Here is a 21,566-nt window from a genome sequence, read left to right as displayed (position 1 = left end):
AAAATACTGATATAACCACATAAGAAAAGTTCTTTTCCAGACTCTAGATTGATCTTGAGAACACAGAGCTTGAGACTCACTGACCTAAATAAATGAAAGGATATGATATTCATAGATTGGAAGATTTAATAATATAAAGATGTCAACTTTTTCTCAATTCAATTTTTGTAAAACTGACAATGTGATAGTAAAAATTTAAATGGAGCTGAAAAGAGTTCAGAAGAACAATGTAGGAAAACTTGCCTCATTAAACATAAAGGCTTGTTACAGTGCCACATAAATGAAAACAGCATGGTTCGGGTGCAAGGGCAGACAAAGCAGGCCAACAGGAAAATAAAGCCCAGAAACAGACATGCACATGTGGCCATCGACTTACGGCAAAGGTGACACTGCAGAGCACCAGGGAAGCCATCTCTCAGCTAACGGTGCTGCATGAAGTGCACCTCCCTGAGAAAAAAAGAAAGGCGGTCTCTGCAGGTCACATAGTATCCAGAGTAAGGTCTAGGTAGCAGGTGAATCTAAACAGACCACGAACAACACACAAAACAAGGCAAGTCAGTCCAGGTAGAAAGCTGGAAGGCAGAGCCCGCCGGACAGGGCCTGAGCCTCAGGACGGGCGGCCCTGCAGACTGCAAGGGAGCCAGCTGCTCGGCGAACAGCAGGGCGCTTAGCATCCTGCGCACTGGAGAATGTTCGGCAGCACCCCCAGCCGACCCGGTACGTGCCAAGAGCGCTGTACCCGCCTGGCTGTGAGACCCAGCGGTGTCTCCAAGCGCTGCCCGTGTCCCACCCGGGGGGCAGAAGGTGCGGGGCGAGGGCGGGGGCGCTGCCTCGCGCTGAGAACCGCTGCTCTAGAAGAAGACTTAATATCTGCACGTCCCTGGAGCAGAGAGGCTTCTTAGACAGAACACACGAAGCACTGACTATGAAGGACAACAATGATAAATCGAACTACATTGCAACTAAGACCTTCCTTTCAACAAAACGCAACATTAAGAGGGTGAAAATCAAGACAAAGCCAGTTTGTTTTTCTAGCAAATGTAACTAATAAAAGTCTTGTACCTAGAATACATAAAAATTCCTAAAAACAAAAGGAAAAGAACAGAAACTCCAATAGGAAGAAAAGGGCTCATATCCATAAAATGTATAACTCCTATAAATCGGTAATACAGAAAGATCAGTAGTAATAATAAAAAAGAGGACATCCAAACAGCCAGTAAGTTTATGAAAAAAGCACCCAATCCCATTTGGAATCAAGGAAATGCATCCTCCAGAAGGGCTACAAGTAAAAAGGCTATTAATACCAAGTGCTGGTGACAACACAGACCTACAGGAACCCTCGTATTCTGCTGATGGGACAGGAAAACAGTTCTTGCACGATCTACTAAATTTGAACATATATACACCAATGACCCAGCTATTCTACTTCTGGTGTATACCCCACATGAATGTTGCACGCGTAACCCAAGAAATAGTTACAAGAATGTTTATGACAGCATTACTGAATCCAAGTGTCCAACAGTAAAAAGACAGAGAAGAAATAACACAAGCAAGCTGCAGCCGTACCTGATAACACACACGAATCTCCCAGACACGATGCTAAGTAAAATAAAAGACAAAATACTACTACTACATAATTTTTATTTATATAAAAGTCTGAAAACAGGTTTTTTTTTTTAAAAAAGAAAAGCTATATTCTTTGAAGCCAGGTAGTGGTCACTCTCAGAAACAGGAAAGGGAGAGGCTGGGAAAGGAACCACAGGGGTTTCCAGCTGCGGGCAGTACTCCATTTCTTGATCTACGGTGGTCACGCAGTATTTAGTCTGAGATGACTCACTAAGCCATAGACTTTGTACAGGTTCCTGTGTGTGTTGTATTTCAATTTTTAAAAAGACATGGAGCATTATCTTTTACATGCTGCATATGCAAACAAGAGAAGAGTAATTACAAAAATACTTTCGCTATTATGGTATTATACATCAATTACTTAGGAGTAAAAATCATGTCTGGGGACATCGTTACTTTCCACATCTTACACTTCAGGATCCTTTACCTAATAAAGTAAAACAAATACTGTACATTTAAAAGGGACTGCCAGAGTTTTTAGGATGTTGCAGGAAGACATAAATATATTTAAAATGTCTGTTTTCCCTTATGTTTCATTTATTTTGACCACTCAGGAAAAAAAATCCCATTTCGTAGCTTTATAAAGACAAAAAAATACAGCTTAGAAAATATTAATATTAAAGGAAAGTTAAAGATGTTTGTTTCTAACATTAAAAATATATTTTCCTGACATCTAGACACACAGAGGTTTAAGGCTTAACGTAAATAATGCTGGAACTAAAGGAGGCTTCCATCGAAAATTATACCCTTCCCTCCTCACCAAACTAAGGCTTTGTTTGTGTTTTTATATTCCATATGACATTTTAATAAAATGCAATTTTACAACACCAATTATTATTTTACTTACAAAATAATCAAACATTTATAATATTAAGCTGCTTAATATCAAAGAGATCCCCTCTGATTTTAAACATTCATGTGGAACAGCATTCAGTTAACAGCAATCTGATTTCATTTTTAAGCCAAGTAGTGCCACCAAGTGGCAGCAAATTCTTTTTTCCAAACTACCGTTCTGAAACAATAGAAAAGGTTATGCTGGAATATAATACTGGAATGGAAAAATCAATCTTACAATAAAGTTTAGTAAATAAGATTGTAGAAATATCTTGGTATAAAGGTTTAAAAACGAAACAAAGTAGGTCAATCTTTTTTTAAAAAAGTATGTATTACTACGATAGTCTCACAGTTTCAAAGTTAAATTTTTCATAGAAATAAGGAACTATGAATATAGTGCTACAGCCTTCTTATTGCTTATTGTTTAATTCCGTTTTTTCTTTAGAGACTTAAGTTGCTACAGGAATGAATGAAACACACACCGAGAAAGACCTGAAGCTTTTGTAACAATCTGCTGCTCCTGCTCAGTGCGGGGAGAGTGAGGGGAGCAGGAAAGAGAAAAGGAGAACCTCCTCCTTTCAGACAAGGCCTGCGCTAGTCTGCCAGGAGCCCCGCAATGACGTTCTCCAGGCTGGGGGACTTGAACAGAACTTCCCTCACAGGTCTCACAGGTCCGGAGGCTGGAACGCCCCTCTGAGGGCGGCGAGGAGGGGGTCCGCCCCAGGCCCCTCTCTGCTTGGTACACACCGCCCTACGCTGTTCCTAACTGCCTTCTCTCTCCACCTGTCTCTGCGTCCACGCTCCCCCTCTGATAAGGACGCCGGCCACAACTGCATTAGGACTCACCCCAGTACTCTACCTTTAACTGGATTACTTCAGTAAAAACCTCATCTCCAAACAGGGTCCACTTTTAGGTACTGGGGAGAGGACTTCAACAGCTAATCTGGGGTTGGTATAATGGATAGGAGATTCAAGCAGGACCACTACCCTTCTTATTTCTATACTTCAGATAAGACTATTTTCTTATTTAAAATGAAGACAAAAATAGCTCGTAAAAGTTGTTAAATTATAGAATACTTGTGATACTTTGATTTATAGTAAGAAACATGCATTTGGTCTTTCCGTTTCTGGCACAGAGCTCCTAAAAACTTTGGAATTCCCTAAGTGACGAGAGCTATAAAGGCATCTTTTGTTATGATAATAGAGACTTCTGGAAAGCACCTAAGGATGGGGACTGGTTGCTGGAGGAGTCAACCTTGTGATTAGAGGACTGGAACTTTCAGTCCTACCCACAATCTACCCCACCTCTTAGGGAAGGGAGAGGAGCTGAAGGCTGGATCAATCATCAATGTTCAATGAGTTAATCAATCATGCTTATGCAACGAGCCTTCATAAAAACCCAAAAGGATGAGGTCTGGAGAGCTTCTGAGCTGGAGAACATGTGCAAGTCCTGGGAGAGGGGCCCAACTGAAGAGGGCGTAGAAGCTCTGTGCCGGCTTCCCACACACCTTGCCCTGTGCATCTCTTCCATCTGGCTATTCCTGACTTATAACCGTTTATAATAAGCTGGTAATCTAGTGAATAAATAGGCTTCCTGAAGTTCTGTGAGCCACTCAAGCAAATAGATTGATCCTAAGGGGTAGGGGTGGGGGTCATGGGGAGCTCTGATTTAGAGCCAGGTGGCCAGAGGCACAGATAAAAATTTAGACTTGCAATTGGTGGCTGAAGTCCAAGGACGGGCTCTGGAAAACCTCCAATCCGTAGCCCACGTGTTAGAAGCACAGATGACAACCTGGGCTCGCAACTGGCATCTGAAGTGTGCGTGTGTATCGGGAAGAGCAGTCTTGCGGGGCTGACCCCTTACTGTGGGGTCTGACGTTACCTCTGGGTAGACAGTGTCAGGACTGAGGGGAACTGTAGGGCCACCAATCGATATTCGGATACATGCCTGGTTGGGGGGGGAACCCTCCTCTTCACACACTGGAACTGGGTTCTGAACTCAAGTGATACTATCTTAATTTCATGAACGATTACCAGCAAAATGACTAAATTCAGTATGAAGCTATGTATATAAAATATCAAGGTGGTGAGTGCTGTACAGTTCACGTCCAACCCAATGATAATGCACTCAGTCCTAAAGCTCACCTCCTTAACCTCTCGCTCTTCTCACTGCACCTCAGCTACACCGGCCTCCTCGCCAGCCCTGGACCAGGTCCCACATACTTTGTATTAACAGTCTCTGCCTGGAGTTCTTCCTCCAAATATATGTGCAGATCGGTTCTTCCAGTTCTAGTTAATCCCTGCTCAGTTCTTCTTAGACCATCCTGCATAAACCAGCACTCTTAATCACTCTTTACCCTCCTTTCTGGTTTTATTTTTCTTCACAGTACCTACTGCTACCTGAAAGACTGCATAGCTATTTCCTCTCTCTCAGGACATAATCCCAAGTCTTTACCATTGCTGGGCCCTGCCTACCTTTCCTTTCTGATCGTACACTTCCTCCTAGTGGCTCCCAGGGACTCAGCCACACTGGCCCTCTCAAATTCCTCAACATATTCCTTCTTCCCACAGGACCTCTGCAGATGCAGTTTCTTTGGTCTAGAATCCTCTGCTCTCTTCTCCCTAGCCCTCTATCACATAAATTTAGTTCACTTTAGCTCATAATCTTTCTTCAGGTCAAAGCTCAAACGTCACTTACTCTGGGAAGCTTTCTCGAACACTCTGTGTCAACTTCTTTTGTCAAATGCTTTGGAAGAACTGTTGTTTTCAGAGCACTAATGTCTTTCAAATATCCAGCTGATATGATAATTGATTAACGTATCTCTCCCAGTGAACTGAAGTTCCAAGAGAACGGGCACCATGTCTTCTGTTGTACACGCGGTGTTTTTGAGCCACTAGAAGGTGCTTGAATATATAAGAAGGGACACAGACAAAGCAGGCTAACTACAAGTGAACAAGAAAGCATGCAATCAGTCAATTTTGGAAATTAAACAAAGCAAACGTTCTTTTTATTACCTTCAGCTGTTTTATCCAGACACACCGCATGTTTCTGGGTAGACTCTCCCTAGCTACCATTCTGTGCACAATGAATTCTATATAAAATAAGTCAGATAGAAAAAGACAAATACTGTACGGTCTCACTTATATGCGGAATCTAAACAATGCAAAGCAAAACAAAACAAAATCCAAACTCATAGAAAAAGAGATCAGATTTGCGGTTGCCAGAGGCAGGGGGTGGAACGAAGGGGGAACTGAGGGAAGGTGGTCCACGTATAAACTTCCTGCTGTAAGGTAAGTAAGTACCAAGGACGTAATGTACAGCATGATCACAGTTAACGCTACTGTGTAATATATATGAAAAGTTGTTAAGTAAACCTCATCATAAGGAAAACACTTTTTTCTCTTTCTTTGCTTTTTCTTTTTCCTTCCTATAGTGTATCTATAGGAGATGACAGATGCTAAGAAAGCTTACTGCAGTAATCACTTTAAGCGCATTTTACAACCACTATGTTGTACACCTAAACTTATACAGTGATGTATGTCAGTTATACTTCAATAAAACTGGAAAATAAAATAAAAATGATAGAAAAAAATCAACATGTAAAAATTAGTCGCAACAATGACCACCCCCCCAAATTAAGACAACCCACTTAAAATGGCATCAAAAAGAGCACAATGTTTAGGAATAAGTTCAACCAAGGAAGCTAAAGATTTACATGATGAAAACTACAAATATTGCCAAAAGAAAGCAAAGGCAACAGAAAACAAGTGGAAAGACGCTCGGCATTCATGGGTTGGGAGACGTTATTACTAAAATGCCAATACCACTCAAAGCAGTTTTAATACAGTCCCTATCAGAATCCCAACGGGGTTTTCTGCAGACACAGAAAAATTCGCCCTGAAGTTCACATGCAGTCTCAAGGGATCCCAAAGAGCCAACAACAATCTTGATAAAGAAGAACAGAGCTGCAGGTCTCACACTTTCTGATTTCAAAACTTACTACAAAGCCACGTTAATCAAAACAGTTTGGTATTGGCATACAGACAGACATACAAATTAATGGAACACAAGAGAGCCTACTCTTCACATACAGGGTCAAATAATTTTCGACAAGGATGCCAAGACCACTCAATAGTGAACGGACAGCAGCCTTTTTAGCAAACAGTGCTAGGAAGGCTGGATAAACACATACAGAAGACTGAAGCCAGACGTTCACCTGACACCACGCCATGGTCTGAGTGCTGATGCTCTCCCTCCAAAATTCGTAAGTGGAAATCCTGATGCTCAAAGTGACAGCATCAGGAGGTGGGGCTTTGGGAGTGTGATTACATCACAAGGGCAGAGCCCTCAGGAATGAACTGAACAACCTTCCAGAAGACGTTCTAGAGCGCTCCCCTGCCCCTTCTGCCATGTGAGAGCACAACGAAAGGTCTATGACCCGTAAGAGGGCAACTGTGCTGGCACCCTGGTCTTGGACTCCCAGCCTCAGAATTATGAGAAATAAATTTATCTTGTTTATAAACTACCCAATCTGTGGTATCTTGTTAGACCAGCACAAATGGACTAAGACACACTGTATGCAAAAACTGACTTAAAACAGATAAAAGTCCTAAATGTGAACGAAAACTATAGAACTCTCAGGAAAAAACATAGGCGCAAAGCCTCAAGATACCAGATTTGGCAATGACTCCTTGGATGTGACACCTAAAGCACAGGCAAAAAAAATAGATGGACAGATAGGTAGATAGATAGGTAGGTAGGTAGATAGAAAGACAGATAGATAGATAGACAGACAGACAGGTAGGTAGGTAGACAGATAGAAAAATGGGACTACATCAAATTTGAAAACTGTGACTCAAAGGACACAATTAGAATCAAAAGACAACCCATGGAAAGACAGAGTATATGTTAGCAAAACCAATATAAATAACAGATTCTTCATCCGAAATTAGAAAGAACTGATACAATATTTTTCAGGTGCTAAAGGAAAAGAACTATTAATCACAAATCCTATATCCAGTGACACAGCCTGCAGGAAAGAAGAGGAAACAAAAATATTCTCAAAGAAAACCTAAACTAAAAAAATTGTCATTAGCAGACCTACCCTTAAAGAGTGTCTAAAAGACGTTCTTCAAACAAAATAAATAATAAAAGAAAAAAATCTTGGAGTATAAGGGAAGAAAAAACAATAAAAAGAACAGAAATGTGGATACATAAGACAGACTGTGCTTCTCACTATAAATTTTATAAATTATCTTGGGTGATTAAAACAAAAATCATATCATCTGATACTCCAGACGGGTCAGGAAGGGAAGGGGAAGGTAAACGGAAGTGAGGTTTCTAGACTTCACTCCAGCTGGTAAAGTGTTGACGTCAGTGGACAGTTAATAAGTCACATGCCTATATTTACAGACAGAAGAACCACTATGAAAATTAGAGATATGGTCAAAAAAACACTATAAGTAAATCACACTGGAATCCTTAAAAAACTGTTCAAGTAACCCATAAGAAGGCAAGAAAAGAGAAGGAGGAACAACAACCAGAGGAAACATAAAAAATTACCTTAAATGTAAATAATGTATCAGTCAAAAGAAAGGAAATGACAGAATGGGTAAAAAAATACAACTCTTATATGCAGCTCACAAGAAACTCACTTCAAATTCAATGACATAAATAGGGTGAAAACAAAAGAATGGAAGAAGATACGCCCTGCAACCATTAATTTAAAAAAGAAGCAAGTGTGGTTACATTAATATTTGGTAAAACAGAAATGAGAACAAAGAAAATTACTAGCGATCAAGAGGGACATTAAATACTGGTAAAAGGACCAACCCATCAGGAAGACAGAACGATGCCACGTGCGTATATGCCCAACAGGACCTCAAAGCACTCTGAACACAAACTGGTACAGCAGAAGAAGAAATAGACAAATCTACAATTGTTGCTGGAGACTTTAACAGACGCCTCTCAGCAACTGATAAAACGACTAGAAAGAACATCAGCAAGAATTTAAAAATCCACACACAACCGACCAATAAGATCTTACTGATACACTTAAAACACTCCATCTAGCAACACAGGAATACGGATCTTTTCAAGTGTCCATGAAACACTTGTGAAAATAGACAACACCTTCAGCAAAAAACAAATCTGAACAAATGTAAAAGAACAGTAAACATATATAATGTGTTCTCCAACCATAGCAGAATCAAACCAGACATCAGCAACAGAAAAATAACAGGAAAATCTCTATCAATTGAAAAGTAAACAACATACTTCTAAGTAATCCATGGCTCAAAAATACTCAGAGAAAATGAAAAACTCAATTAAAATAAAAATACAACTTATCAAAACATGAGAGATACAGCTAAAGCAACGCAGACAAGGAAATTTAAATCTATAGCATGAAATGTTACATTCAAAAAGAGAAATGTTTCATATCAATAATAGAAAAAGAATAACAAAACAAACCCAAAGCAAGCAAAAAGGAGCAAGTAATAAATACAAGCAGAAATAAATGAAACTGAAAACAGAAAAACCACTGAAACAAAAGCCAGTTACAATGAAAAGAATCAAACAAACTCCCAGCAAGACTGACACAGATTAAAAAAGATAAAACTTACCAATTTAACAATGAAACAGGGGATATCACCACAGACCCTATAAACAGCGCAAGGAGTGCTTTAAGTGTATCAATGTAACACCAGCTTCAGACTGAAATTTGTTCCCTCCTCTTCTATTTTCTGGAAAAGATTACATGGAATTGATGTCAATTTTTAAGAAGTCATTTAAAATGGTTTTCTAATTTGGAATTCTCCAGTGAAACCATGCTGGCCTTTTGGGGGAGTTTTACAATTCTAAATGGTCACTGAGCTATTAAACGTTAATTTCACATTAAGTGAGTTGTGGTTGGCTGTGCTTTCCAAGATATCAAGCAATTTCATCAAATTGTTAAATTTGTATGTGTGAAGTTGTCCTCATGATGTTTGTATGGTCTGTGGTAAGATCTCCTGTCATTCTCTTTGGCCTACTGATGTGACAGATTATACTGTTCTTTTTTTCTTTCAATTGTTCAATTAACTTCACATATCTGAAATAAATCCCAGTTGTGATGTATAACTTTTTATACACTTCATTCAATTTGCTAATATTTTTGTTGAGAATTTTTATATCTACTTTCATCAGAAATATGAGTCAATATATAGTTCTGTTTTTTGGAGATGCTATCTCTGGTTTGGTATCACTGTAATACTACACCTGAAAAGCTTGTGGGGCATCTAGAAATCCATGCCAGTGCCCAGGGCAGGATGTATGTTCAGAAAAGACCTGAAAAAACCCTAAGATTCCACCTCTGGCTAATCTCTGAGCCTAGTGCAAGTAAGAAGTGAAGGCTAAGGCAGAGTTGTAAAACATCTGGCTAAGAATTGGAGGAGTGCCTGAAAATAAAGTCAATTTGCAATGCCTGAAAAGGTTTTTTTCCTTAAATTTTTTCTTGATTTTCTTTTTTCCCTTATATTTTGGATACAGGCATTTTAAGGAAATTTCTAACAAACCAGTAGGTGACCACAAACTAAAGGAACAGAGACTTCAGAGACACATGACAAAATACAATTTTAAAAGTTTAGAAAAACCACAACTACAGGTCAAGTAACTACAAGCAACCCTGAGGAGAGGAAAGAACCTGATTTCTAGAGCTACCACACTGTAATATTTAAAAGATCCAGTTTTCAAAATAAATTACAAGGCATGCAAAACACAAGGTACGTCTTATCCATAGGAAAAAAAAAATCAATAGAAATTGTCTCTGAACAAGAACAGACATGGGACTTACTAGACAAAGCCTTTAAATTGACAGTTATAAATGTGCTCAGAGAGATAAAAGAAACCACAGTGAGAGAAGTAGAAGAACCAGGAGAACAGGTCTCTATATAAAGACTATCAATGAAGAGATAGAAATAAATCAAACAAAGGTTTATTAAAAGGAACCAAACAGAAATTCTGGGGCTGAACAATAATTAAATTGAAAAATTCACTAGTGGGCTTCAAAAATATATTTCAGCAAGCAGAAGAAACAATCAGTGAATGTGAAAGTAGGTCAACTGAAATTATACAGTCTGAGAAGTAGAATAAAGAATAAAGAGAAAAGCACAGGGGTTAAGAGACCTGTGGACCAATACACTGAGGATTAGAGACCAAGAAGTAGAACAGAAAAAGAGAAAAAAAATTTCAAAAATTAATGGCCATAAACATCCAAAATCTGAAAAGGCATGAATCTAATCAATCAAAACTCAATAAACTCCAAGAAGGATAAATGCAAAGAGATCTAGACTAGTCACATTAATATAAAATTGTCAAAACCCAAAGACAAAGAATGAATAACAAAAGTAGCAATAGAGAAGTAAAGAGTTGTATACAAGTCCTTATTAAAATTAAAAGGCAATTTCTCATCAGAAACCATGGAGACATGAAAGCACTGACATGGTAATTATAATGTGGTAAAAGAAAACACCTGTCAACCAAGAATTCTATACCCAGCAAAATTATACTTCAAAAATGAAAGAGGAATTAAGACAGTCCCAGATAAACAAAAGCTAGAAAGTTCATCACTAGGAGACTTGCCCTACAAATGTTAAAGGGAGTTCTTCAAATTGCAATGGAAGGATACCATATGGTAACTCAAAACCATAAAAAGAAAGAATAAAGAAAGGCAACTACATAGGTAAATATAAAAGCTGATATAGTATAAAGATATAACTTGGGAAAGTAACAACAAAACAGAGGACCAATGGATCTGTATGGGAACAGTTCTTATACTACTGAAACAAAGTTTGTATTAATTCGAACTAGATTATTATAAATTTATGATTTAATTATAATTGCCAATGCAAATACAAGAATTTAACAGAAAAATACACATAAAAGGAAATTAGAGGGAAGTCAAAATGATGCATAACAAAACAATGTGACTGCTGAGGGCTTAATTTCCAAAATATACAGACAGCTCATACAACTCAATAATAAAAAAACAAAACAACCCAGTCAAAAAAATGGGCAGAAGACTTAAAAGGACATTTCTCCAAAGAAGACATACATATGGCTGATAGGCACATGAAGGCATATGAAAAGATGCTCAGCATTGTTAATTATTACAGAAATGCAAATCAAAACTACAATGAGGTATCATCTCATATATCCCTCATGAAAACTGATGCAAAAATTCTCAACAAAACACTAGCAAACTGACTTCAATTGCACATTAGAAGGATTATTACACCATGACTAAGTAGGATTTATTCCTGTAACACAAGGATGGAACATTTTCAACATACGAAAATCAAGCAATGTAATACACTACATTAACAGAATGGACAAAAACATTATCACCTCAACTGATAAAGAAAAACATCAGACAAAATGTAATACCACGCAGGAGGAAATAATAAAGTTCATTTATGAACAGCAAACAGCAAATACCGTACTAAATGGTGAAAGACAAAGCTTCCTCTCTAAGATCAGGAACAAGACAAAGCCGTCCACTTTTGCTACTCCTATTCCACAAAGGACTGGAAGTCTCAGCAAGAGGAATTAAGCAAGGCGAAGAAATAAAAGACATTCACAAACAACAAATGCTGGAGAGGGTGTGGAGAAAAGGGAGCCCTCCTACTCCATCGGTGGGAATGTAGTTTGGTGCAGCCATTATGGAAAACAGTACAGAGATTCCTCAAAAGACTTAAAAACAGACTTACACGATCCAGCAATCCCACTTCTGGGCATATATCCAGAGGGAACCTTAATTCAAAAAGATACATGCACCCCAATGTTCATAGCAGCACTTTTTACAATAGCCAAGGCATGGAAACAAACTAAATGTCCATCAACAGATGACTGGATAAAAAGGTACAATGGAATACTACTCAGCTATAAAAAAAAGAATAAAATAATGCCATTTGCAGCAACATGGATGGACCTGGAGACTGTCATTCTAAGTGAATTACATCAGAGAAAGTAAAATACCATATGATATCACTTACATGTGGAATCTAAACAAACAAACAACTAACTTATTTACAAAACAGAAACAGACTCACAGACATAGAAAACAAACTTATGGCTATCAGGGGCAGGGGAGGAGGTGGGAAGGGATAAATTGAGAGTTCAAGATTTGCAGGTACTAACTAAATACAAAGTAGATAAACAACAAGTTCATACTGTACAGCACAGGGAACTATATTCAATACCTTGTAGTAACTTGTGGTGAGAAAGAATATGAGAATGAATACATGTATGTTCATGCATAACTGAAACATTATGCTGTACACCAGAAACTATACAACACTGTAAACTGACTATACTTCAATAAAAAAAAATCTTTGGGAAAAAAAAATTCAAATTGGAAAGGAAAAAAATTATCTCTGTTCACAGACAACATGACCTTATGTAGAAAACCTGAAAGTTAAACTAATAACCTAGAAGATATGGACAAATTCCTAGAAGCACATAAACTACTGAAAATGACTCAAGGAGAAATCTGAAAAGACCTGTAAGTAAAGAGATTGAGTCAGTAATCAAAAATCTCCCAGAAAGGAAAAGCCCCAGGTCAGACGGTTTACTAGTGAGCTCCCCACCGGCATTTAAAGTGGGGTTACTGATGACTCTTTCTCAAATTCTACCTAAAACATGAGGGAACATTTCCCAACATACTCTATAAGGCCAACATTACACTGACGTCAATGCATCACGAGGAAAGAGAACTAGAGACCAGTATTTCCTGGTAATAGAGACGCAAAGATCCTAAACAAAATAAAGCAAACAAATCCATAACCTACGACAGTGATTATGTATCATGACCACCTGGGATTTGCCTCAGGAATTCAATGGTAGCTCAATATAAGAAAATTTAAAAATTAACCAGTGTAACACCCCACATTAACAGAATGAAGAACACAAACCAATTGAGCATCTATCAATAAATACAGAAAAAGCATCCGACAAAAATTCTACACCCTTTCATTACAAAAACATTCAATAAAGTATGAATAGAAGGGAAGTTCCTCAGCCTGATAACAGATACCTATGAAAACTCCACAGCCAACGTCATACTTGATAGCGAAAGACCGAAAGCTTTCCCACTAAGATCAGGAACAAGAGAAGGATGTTTGTTATCCCCACTTCTAGTCAACATTGTGTAACAGACTGAAGTTAGAGCACAAAATGCAAGCAAAAGAAATAGAAGGCATTCAGATTAGAAAAAAAGGAGGAAGCCATCTCTACTTGCAGCTGACATGATCTTATTTAAAGAAAACCCTAAAAAATCCATACTCAAAAAAATCTATTAGAGCTAATAAACAAGACCAGCACAACTGCAGCAGCACACAGTATGAATACAGAAAAATTAGCTGCAATGAAAAACCTGAAAATGAAATTTAAAAAATAATTCTAAGCTCAGAACTCTGATGGGTCCTTCAGACTTCGTCAAGGACAAATACATATCTTGAAATTCCTTTCCATAAATAGTAAGTCTTAGTGATTTGAGCAAGTGAATTCAATTTATTCCAATTGTTATAAGCAGTAAATTTATATTGTAATACCTAATTCATAACTAAGTTTTGAAGTGAAGCTATGAAATCTCTAGTTTTGTTTGTTCATATGTCTGTGCACTTTATAGATATGAGATGTCTTACTGTTAAAAAATAACAAAATTAAATGTATAAAAGAGCTCTATTTAATTGACTTAGAAGTACATACTTACAAATTAAATATTCCTAAAATAAAAAAATTCCATTTACAATAGCTTCAAAAAGGATAAAATAGTTAAGAAAAATTTGAATAAAGAAGCAAATTAATACTAAAAAAACTAAAAAAAGTTTCCTTTAGGAAATTAAAGAAGAGAAAAATAAATGAAAAGATACCCTGTATCCTATACAATTACAAAGTTTAATTTTAATTAAATCTGATGATAGGCGTGCTTTTGATTAATGACTTTTACAAAGATTAAAATATCAAGCTATAGAATTCTGTTTTACATAAAAGGATATGGAAATCTCATTCTTTATCATCTTTCCCTACTATAAATTAGAAATTCAAAATACCTTAAATATACTCACAGGGAGTTGCTACAGCCAAGTACCTTTAAAGTGAGAATTTTGTGTTCAGGAATTACCTTTAAAAAATGGGGATGGGGAGTGGGGGGTGGGAAGGGATAGACTGGGATTTCAAAATTGTAGAACAGATAAACAAGATTATACTTTATGGCACAGGGAAATATATACAAGATCTTAAAGTAGCTCACAGAGAAAGGAATGTGACAATGAATATATATATGTTCATGTATAATTGAAAAATTGTGCGCTACACTGGAATTTGACACAACATTGTGAAATGATTATAAATTAATAAAAAAAGTTTAAAAATTAAAAAAATAAAAAATAAAAATCATCTTTGTAGATACAAGAAAAAAAATGGGGATGGAGATTATTTGCCTGTCTTTAAATTTTCCTGTTTGCTTCTGATCAGGCATGAGGTAATTCTGGCCCCAAAGTAAGCGCTATAAATAAGTTGTCACATTTCTGTAGAAAACCACCTTGCTTTGTCCATGTTCTTGAGCCAAGTAATTTTCCCGTTATCGCTACAAAGTTTCATAATTAAGGATTCAGAGTGCTAGTCGCTATGCATAGCCCGAAGACTTTTCCTTTCTTTGAATCCCTGTCATGGTCTGGAGACTCCACATTGTTAAGATGGCAGTGCCACCCCCTAAAAGCCCCCTACAGAGTCAGTGCAATCCCTGTCGCCGTCCCAGCGGTGTGTTTGTCAGAACAGAAATGCTGATCCTCAAGCCCACATGACAGGGCGAGGGATCCCAAACAGGCACACAATCGTCTTGCGGAAGAAAAGCAAAGCTGGAGGACACAGCCTCCCAAACCAAACTCACTCCACAGCTACAACAGACGAGACACCAACGGAGCAGAACCGAAAGCACCCGCCTGACTTTCAACAGGGCTCACCAACTGGGAAAAGAACTGTCTCTTCAACAAGTGATGCTGGAGTAACCGGATGCCCACATCCAACGGAATAAAGTTGGATTCCTACCTCACATCATCTACACAAATTAATTCAAAATAGATCAAAGGCCTCAATGTATGAGCTGAAATGATAAAATCGTAGAAGGAAACACAGAAACAGGTCTTCGTGACCTCGGATTTCACAGTGATTCCTAGATATGACAAAAGCAACAAAAGAAAACATAATAAATTGAACTTCATCAAAATCGACACTTTTATGCATCAAAGGACATTAAGAAAATGAAAAGACAATCTATAGAATGGGAGAAAATACTTGCAAACTATTTCTCTGACAAGGGTCTTGTCTCTAGAACACATATAAAGAACTCCTACAGCTCAACAACAAAAAGATGAACAATACAATTTTTAAAATGGGTAAAGGACTTGAATAGGTATTTCTCCAAAGACAATTTATAAATGGCCAAGAAGCACGTGAAAAGATGATCAGCATCATTAGTCATTAAAGAAATGCAAATGAAAAGCATAATAAGATACCACTTCATACCCACTAGGATGTCTATAATCCAAAAAATTAAAGTAGTGAGTGTCAGCAAAGATACAGAGTAATAGGAATCTTTGTGCGCTCCTGGTGGGAATATAAAATGGTGCAGTCATCACAGAAAACAGTCTGGTGATTCCTCAAAAAGTTAAAATTATTGCATGACCCATTAATCCCACTCCCAGAGGTACGTAACGAAGAATTAAAAACAGAGTCAAAGGTCCACAAACGTGTCCAGCAGCACGAAGTACAGTGGCCTGAAGGTGTAAGCAACCCACACGTCCCACCACAGACGAACAGACAAGGACACCAGCGCAGTCACGCAGCAGAGCATCACTCAGGTGCGAACAGAAACGAGGTACTCATGTGCCCCGAAGTGCATGCACTCAAAACATTATGTAAAAGAAGCAAGACACAAAAGGCTACGTATTGTATGATCTTATTTATTCTATTTATCTGAATAAACAGAATAGGTAAAATCATAGAGATAGAGAGCAGACTCATGGTTGCCAGGGGCTGGAAGGAGGGAGGAATCAATAGTGACTTCTCAGCAGGTACAGTGTCTCCTCCTTGGGAGTGATGAAGTGGTCTGGAACTAGTTAGAGGTCATGGTTGCACAATATTGCAAATCTACTGAAAGGCCACTGAATTGTATACTTTAAAATTAATTTATTTTAGGTGAATTTTACCTCAAAGAAAAAAAGCAATTGCATTTTTATATACTAACAATGAACATACAGAATCTGAAATTAAAATCACAATACCACTTATAATCAATCCAAACAAAGTAAAATACTTAGATATAAACTTAACAAAACACATAAAATATCTGTATGTGAAACTACAAATGCTGATGAAAGCGATCAAAGACCTAAACAAATGGCAGGCTGGAGATTCAATACAGTAAAGATTCCCTTCTTCCCAATCAGTCTGCAGGTTTAACCCAAATTCCACCAAATTTCAGGAGAGAATCTGACAGACACACATAAGCTTATTTTAAACTTTGTAAGAAAGACATAGATAGGCCTTAGAACAGCTAAAACAATCTTGAAGAATAAAGTGGGATGAATCATTCTACCCTAAATTAAGGCCTACTATACAGAACAAAGGAACAGAACTGAGAATCCAGAAATAGAGCCACACAAATATGCCCAACTGATTTTCGAAAAGATCTAAAAGCAATTTAACAGAGGAAAGACAGTCTGTACAATAAAATGATGCTGGAGCAACTAGATACTCAGAGGCAAAAAAAGAACCTATGATTAAGTCTTAGTAATTTATGAAAAATTAATTTAGAATGGATCACTACGAATTCAAATGCAAAATGCAAAACAACAAAACTTTTAAAAAACAAAACAAAAAACACCTTTGGGATCTAGGGTAAAGAGTTCTTAGACTTCACACCAAAAGTGCAATTCAAAAAGGAAAAATTGACAGACCTCTTAAAATTTAAAACTTTTGCTCTGCAAAAGACCATGTTAAGAAGATAAAAACACCAGCTACAGACTGGGATACAGTATTTACAAACCCCGCATCTGACAAAGAACTAGTAGGCGAAAATATATAACTCTCAAAATTCAATAGTTAAAAAACAAAAAATCCAGTTAGAAAATGGGCAACATGAATGGAAATTTTGCCCAAGAGGATATAAAAATGCAAATGAGCTCAGGAAAAGAGGTGGAGCACCATTAGCTATCAGGAAAACGCAAATTAAAAGCACACTGAGGCACCACTACACACCTTTAAAACAGGCTAGTGGAAACAAAAGTGACACCACCAAATGTCGGCAAGGACGTGGGGAAACTAGATCACTCATACATTGCTGGAAAACAATTTGGCTGTTTTTGATAAAACTAAACATGCAACCAGCATGCAATCTAGCAACTGCACTCCTGGGCATTTATTCTAGAGAAACGAAAACTGATGTTTACATACAAACCTGTACACAAATGTCCATCTAAGCCTTATTTATAGTAGCCTCAAACTGGAATTAACTCAGATGTCCTTCAACAGGTGAATAAATGTGCTACACTGAAATCGTGGAATATAACCTAGCAGTGAAAAGGGATGAACTGGTCGATATACACAGTAACTTGCAGGAATCTTGAGGGAATCGTGCTGATTGAAAAAAGTGAATATCAAAAATTACATCCTGTATGATTCCATTTATACATTGTTGAAATTATGTCATTCTTGAAATGACAAAATTATAAAAATGGCAAACAGGGATTACAAGGGACTAGGGATTGGGGGAGGGAAGCAAGCTGGTTATGAAAAGCCATCCCTCTAAGGATTCTCGTGAGGGAACTGCTCCGTAACTTGACTGTATCAGTATCAGTACCTTGGGTATGACATAGTACTGCAGTTTTTGAAAGATGTTACCATTAGGTAAAGGTACAAGGGATCTCTGTGTTACTCCTTATAACTCCATGTGAAACTATAATTGTATCAAAATTACAAGTTAATTTTAAAAGTCTATTCTCTTCAAAAATGCCAAGATCATTAAAGAAAAATAGAAGATGACAGTAAGGACATTAATGAAACAACTGGTAAAGTTTTAACATGAGCGATGTATGAGTTGGACAGACAGTAACACTGTATCAACGCTGTATTTCCTGACTTTGATAAGTGTATGGTTTTATAAGACAAAGTCCCTATTTTTAGGAAACAGACACTGAAATATTTACAGAGAAATGGACATGATGCCTGCAAATTAGTCTCGTGACAATAAACAGGTACGTACAAAGATACAGCAAATGTGGTAAACCGTTACCTGGTGAATCTGGGTCTGAGTGCAGGAGTCCTTCATACTATCTAGGAACTTCTTTAAGTGTGAAAGTGCATCAGTATTATTGTTTTCTAATTACCAACGGAAGCAGGGTGGGAACCAACACTGCATTATTGCTCCAAAATAACCTGAGGGTGGAGGAGAAGCGGGTGAGTCTAAATGAGGCAACACCTAATATCTGATCATAGCTTTCTGTGTGTGGTTTCTCCTCTTCACAGCAAAACTGTTCCACAGCTCTTACGAGGCAGCGTGACAGCCTTTAAGAGCACAGACTCCAAAACGAGGCTACCTGATTCAATTCCCAGCCTTTCCAGCCCTTCCAGCCCTTCCACAAGTAAGTCAATTGAACTCATTGTTCCTCCGTTTCCTTTTCTGAAGACTGAGGATTGAGTTAGTACTTTATAAAGAATTTGTAACAGTGCCTGGCATATGGTAAGCATACGCAAATGTTAAATAAAAGAAATCTGGCCTAATCATGGTTCTGCTTTTAGCCAATCAGACAAAAAATATCTGCTTGCTTATCAAGTGCAGAGACAGTAAACACCATGCACACTTTTGTTTAAGAAATAAACATAAGGTTGTCATAGTTTCAGTCAGCCAAAACACGTGAGAGCCTGTCAGCCGCAGAGGGTGCCGCAGGAGATGTCGTCTAGTATCTCACTTATCATTTGTCATGCTTGCAAGTCGCTGAATCAATAGGTGGTTCAGCTAGGAACCACCTCAGATACACAGAGAAAGTGACCGTTTATGGACTACGTCACCTCAAGACAGAGGCAAGAGTTAAGCTGAACCTTCTCGGATGAGTCAAATTTCAAGCGCATAGATGAACTGAGGATTAGAGTGGTGATACGAGTTAACTCTGGAAGGGTCAGAACTTTCTAAGAACAGTGATAATCAATTAAGCGACAATAAAATGCTTATTTAAAAAATAGTAGGTGATAAAACTATTAAACTTGATGGGATCGTGGGTTTGAAAGCTCATGGATGTAAGATCTAAGAATTAAAATTTATCCTTAAGGAACTGTTAAACGGTGTTTTTTCCTGAACAAATAATATAGTTAGGGGAACTTCTTAAAAACTGAGTCAAATGATCTTACACAAATGAAGTGAGCAAAGACACATTCACAGATGAATACAATAGAGAGGGTAAGCAAAGCAGCAACAGGAACTAAAAGAAAAGATAAATACACGCTATACTGACAAAGTAAAAGCAAAAAGACCTAGTAACTGACCACATCCGTAAGCGATGTAAATATTCAGACGGATTCTGGTCTCAACGATAAGAGAATGGGGCACTGGCAAGAACAAGTTTTGATATAAAGGTAACCAATTCAGTTTAAACACGGTGATGTTAGAAGACACAAATGAAAATGTCCAAACTGATTACGTTTTTAGTAGAAGACATGTTTCAATGTCATTAAAAATATTTCTGATCAGAAAGCGAAACATGTTTGTCGGAAGTGAAGTATACAGAAGGAAGGCAGTATAAATATGAATGGTTACAGGGTAAATTAAGGAGGGAAAATATTATATTACTCAAATAAAAGTACAATCTTTTAAGTTGGAAGAACTAACTTGTCTGCCACTCCTGTCATTTGGCTAAAAATAAAATTTGATTAGATATTAAACATTATATATAAATACGATTACTCAACAAATGTTTATTGAGTACCTCTGTGCCAAGAACCGCTCCAGATGGTGAGTATACAAAGGTGAACAAAGTAGGCAAGGTCCTTTTTCATGTATACCTTCTATCCTAATGATTTTCTGAATCACAATTAACCTAAAGACTTCATGACCATTTTAACCTATACTCAGGGAGGAAAATATCTACATTATAAAATATTATCAGAGTTCACATATAGCTAGCATGTATTAGACACTATTACTGGAAACCCAAGATTTAAACACATTGAAATCTTAGCTATTAACACATCTTTAGCTATTCAAGTATCTGTGGTAAGACTGGTGCCATCAACTATGATTAATTGTTCATTAATAGTATTAAATCTTGCTTAACTAGGAATAAGCAGAGACCAGAATCTCTAATAAAAAACAGTAGCCCAAAAATCTATATGAAGCAAGTACTTTTTCAATAATCTTTAATATATAAAGATACTTTGTAATATCCTATAGAGAGATACCACAACAAAAAATTAACCTGTAAAATATTATGAAGAGTTAATGCTGAGGACTCTCTGTTCTCTTTAAGCTACAGGTCTCTTACAGGTATCCAAGCGCCACCTGACATTTCCACTCAGATGTCTGGAGCCACTTCAAGCTCAGTACAGCTAAACTCGAGCTCTTGCTCTCTATAAACCTGCTTCTTCCCTACAGCTTCTATCTGTGAGCACCGTACCACTGCCCAGACCAGAAACACAGATATTTCATCCTCAGCGCTCTCCTTACTCTCCTACCACCAGTCCCATTACAATTAGCCACAAAGCTGATCTATTTTGTTGTCTAAATCTCTCTCAAGTCCAACTACATCTTTTCCACTACCATTACTCTAAAGTCAGACCAGCAATCTTCCCCTGCTAACTGGTCTTCTTGAATCCAGCCTAGCTTCTCCACCAATCTGTTTTCCCCATTTTAATTCTCCACATTTCTAAAACCCAGATGTGATCACATCACTTCCTCACACTGAAACTCCTTCAATGGTGTCTCATCACTCTGTTAATCCAAATTCTTTAAAGTGATTTATACCCTCAATAAAATAGCTCAAGCCTACTGTTTCTTATCTCTTGACACTAGCCACCC

General features: G+C 37.6%; 1 protein-coding gene across 18 annotated transcripts in view; it reads right to left on the bottom strand.

The window, feature by feature from the left end:
- The window catches only part of ZNF644 (zinc finger protein 644), a 98,904-nt gene that overhangs the window by 37,661 nt on the left and 39,677 nt on the right, over positions 1–21,566 (bottom strand). For 2 of the 18 annotated variants that reach the window (XM_072968251.1, XM_072968249.1), the window contains exons 3-4: positions 9,085–9,204; positions 5,159–5,364 (exon numbers count right to left, since the gene is read on the bottom strand). The exons of 13 other annotated variants lie outside the window; for them this stretch is intronic. The gene's annotated coding sequence lies outside the window, so the exon portion shown is untranslated. Of the gene's footprint in view, positions 1–5,158; positions 5,365–6,677; positions 6,742–9,084; positions 9,205–18,791; positions 18,935–21,566 lie in introns of those variants that run through there. 3 more of the 18 variants (XM_072968252.1, XM_072968250.1, XM_072968253.1) reach the window with 3 other exon arrangements.

Source organism: Vicugna pacos, chromosome 9, assembly GCF_048564905.1.
Source record: "Vicugna pacos chromosome 9, VicPac4, whole genome shotgun sequence".
Lineage (NCBI taxonomy): Eukaryota > Metazoa > Chordata > Mammalia > Artiodactyla > Camelidae > Vicugna > Vicugna pacos.
The sequence above is the reverse complement of the archived record's forward strand: the minus strand, read 5'-3'. Positions and strand labels throughout refer to the sequence as shown.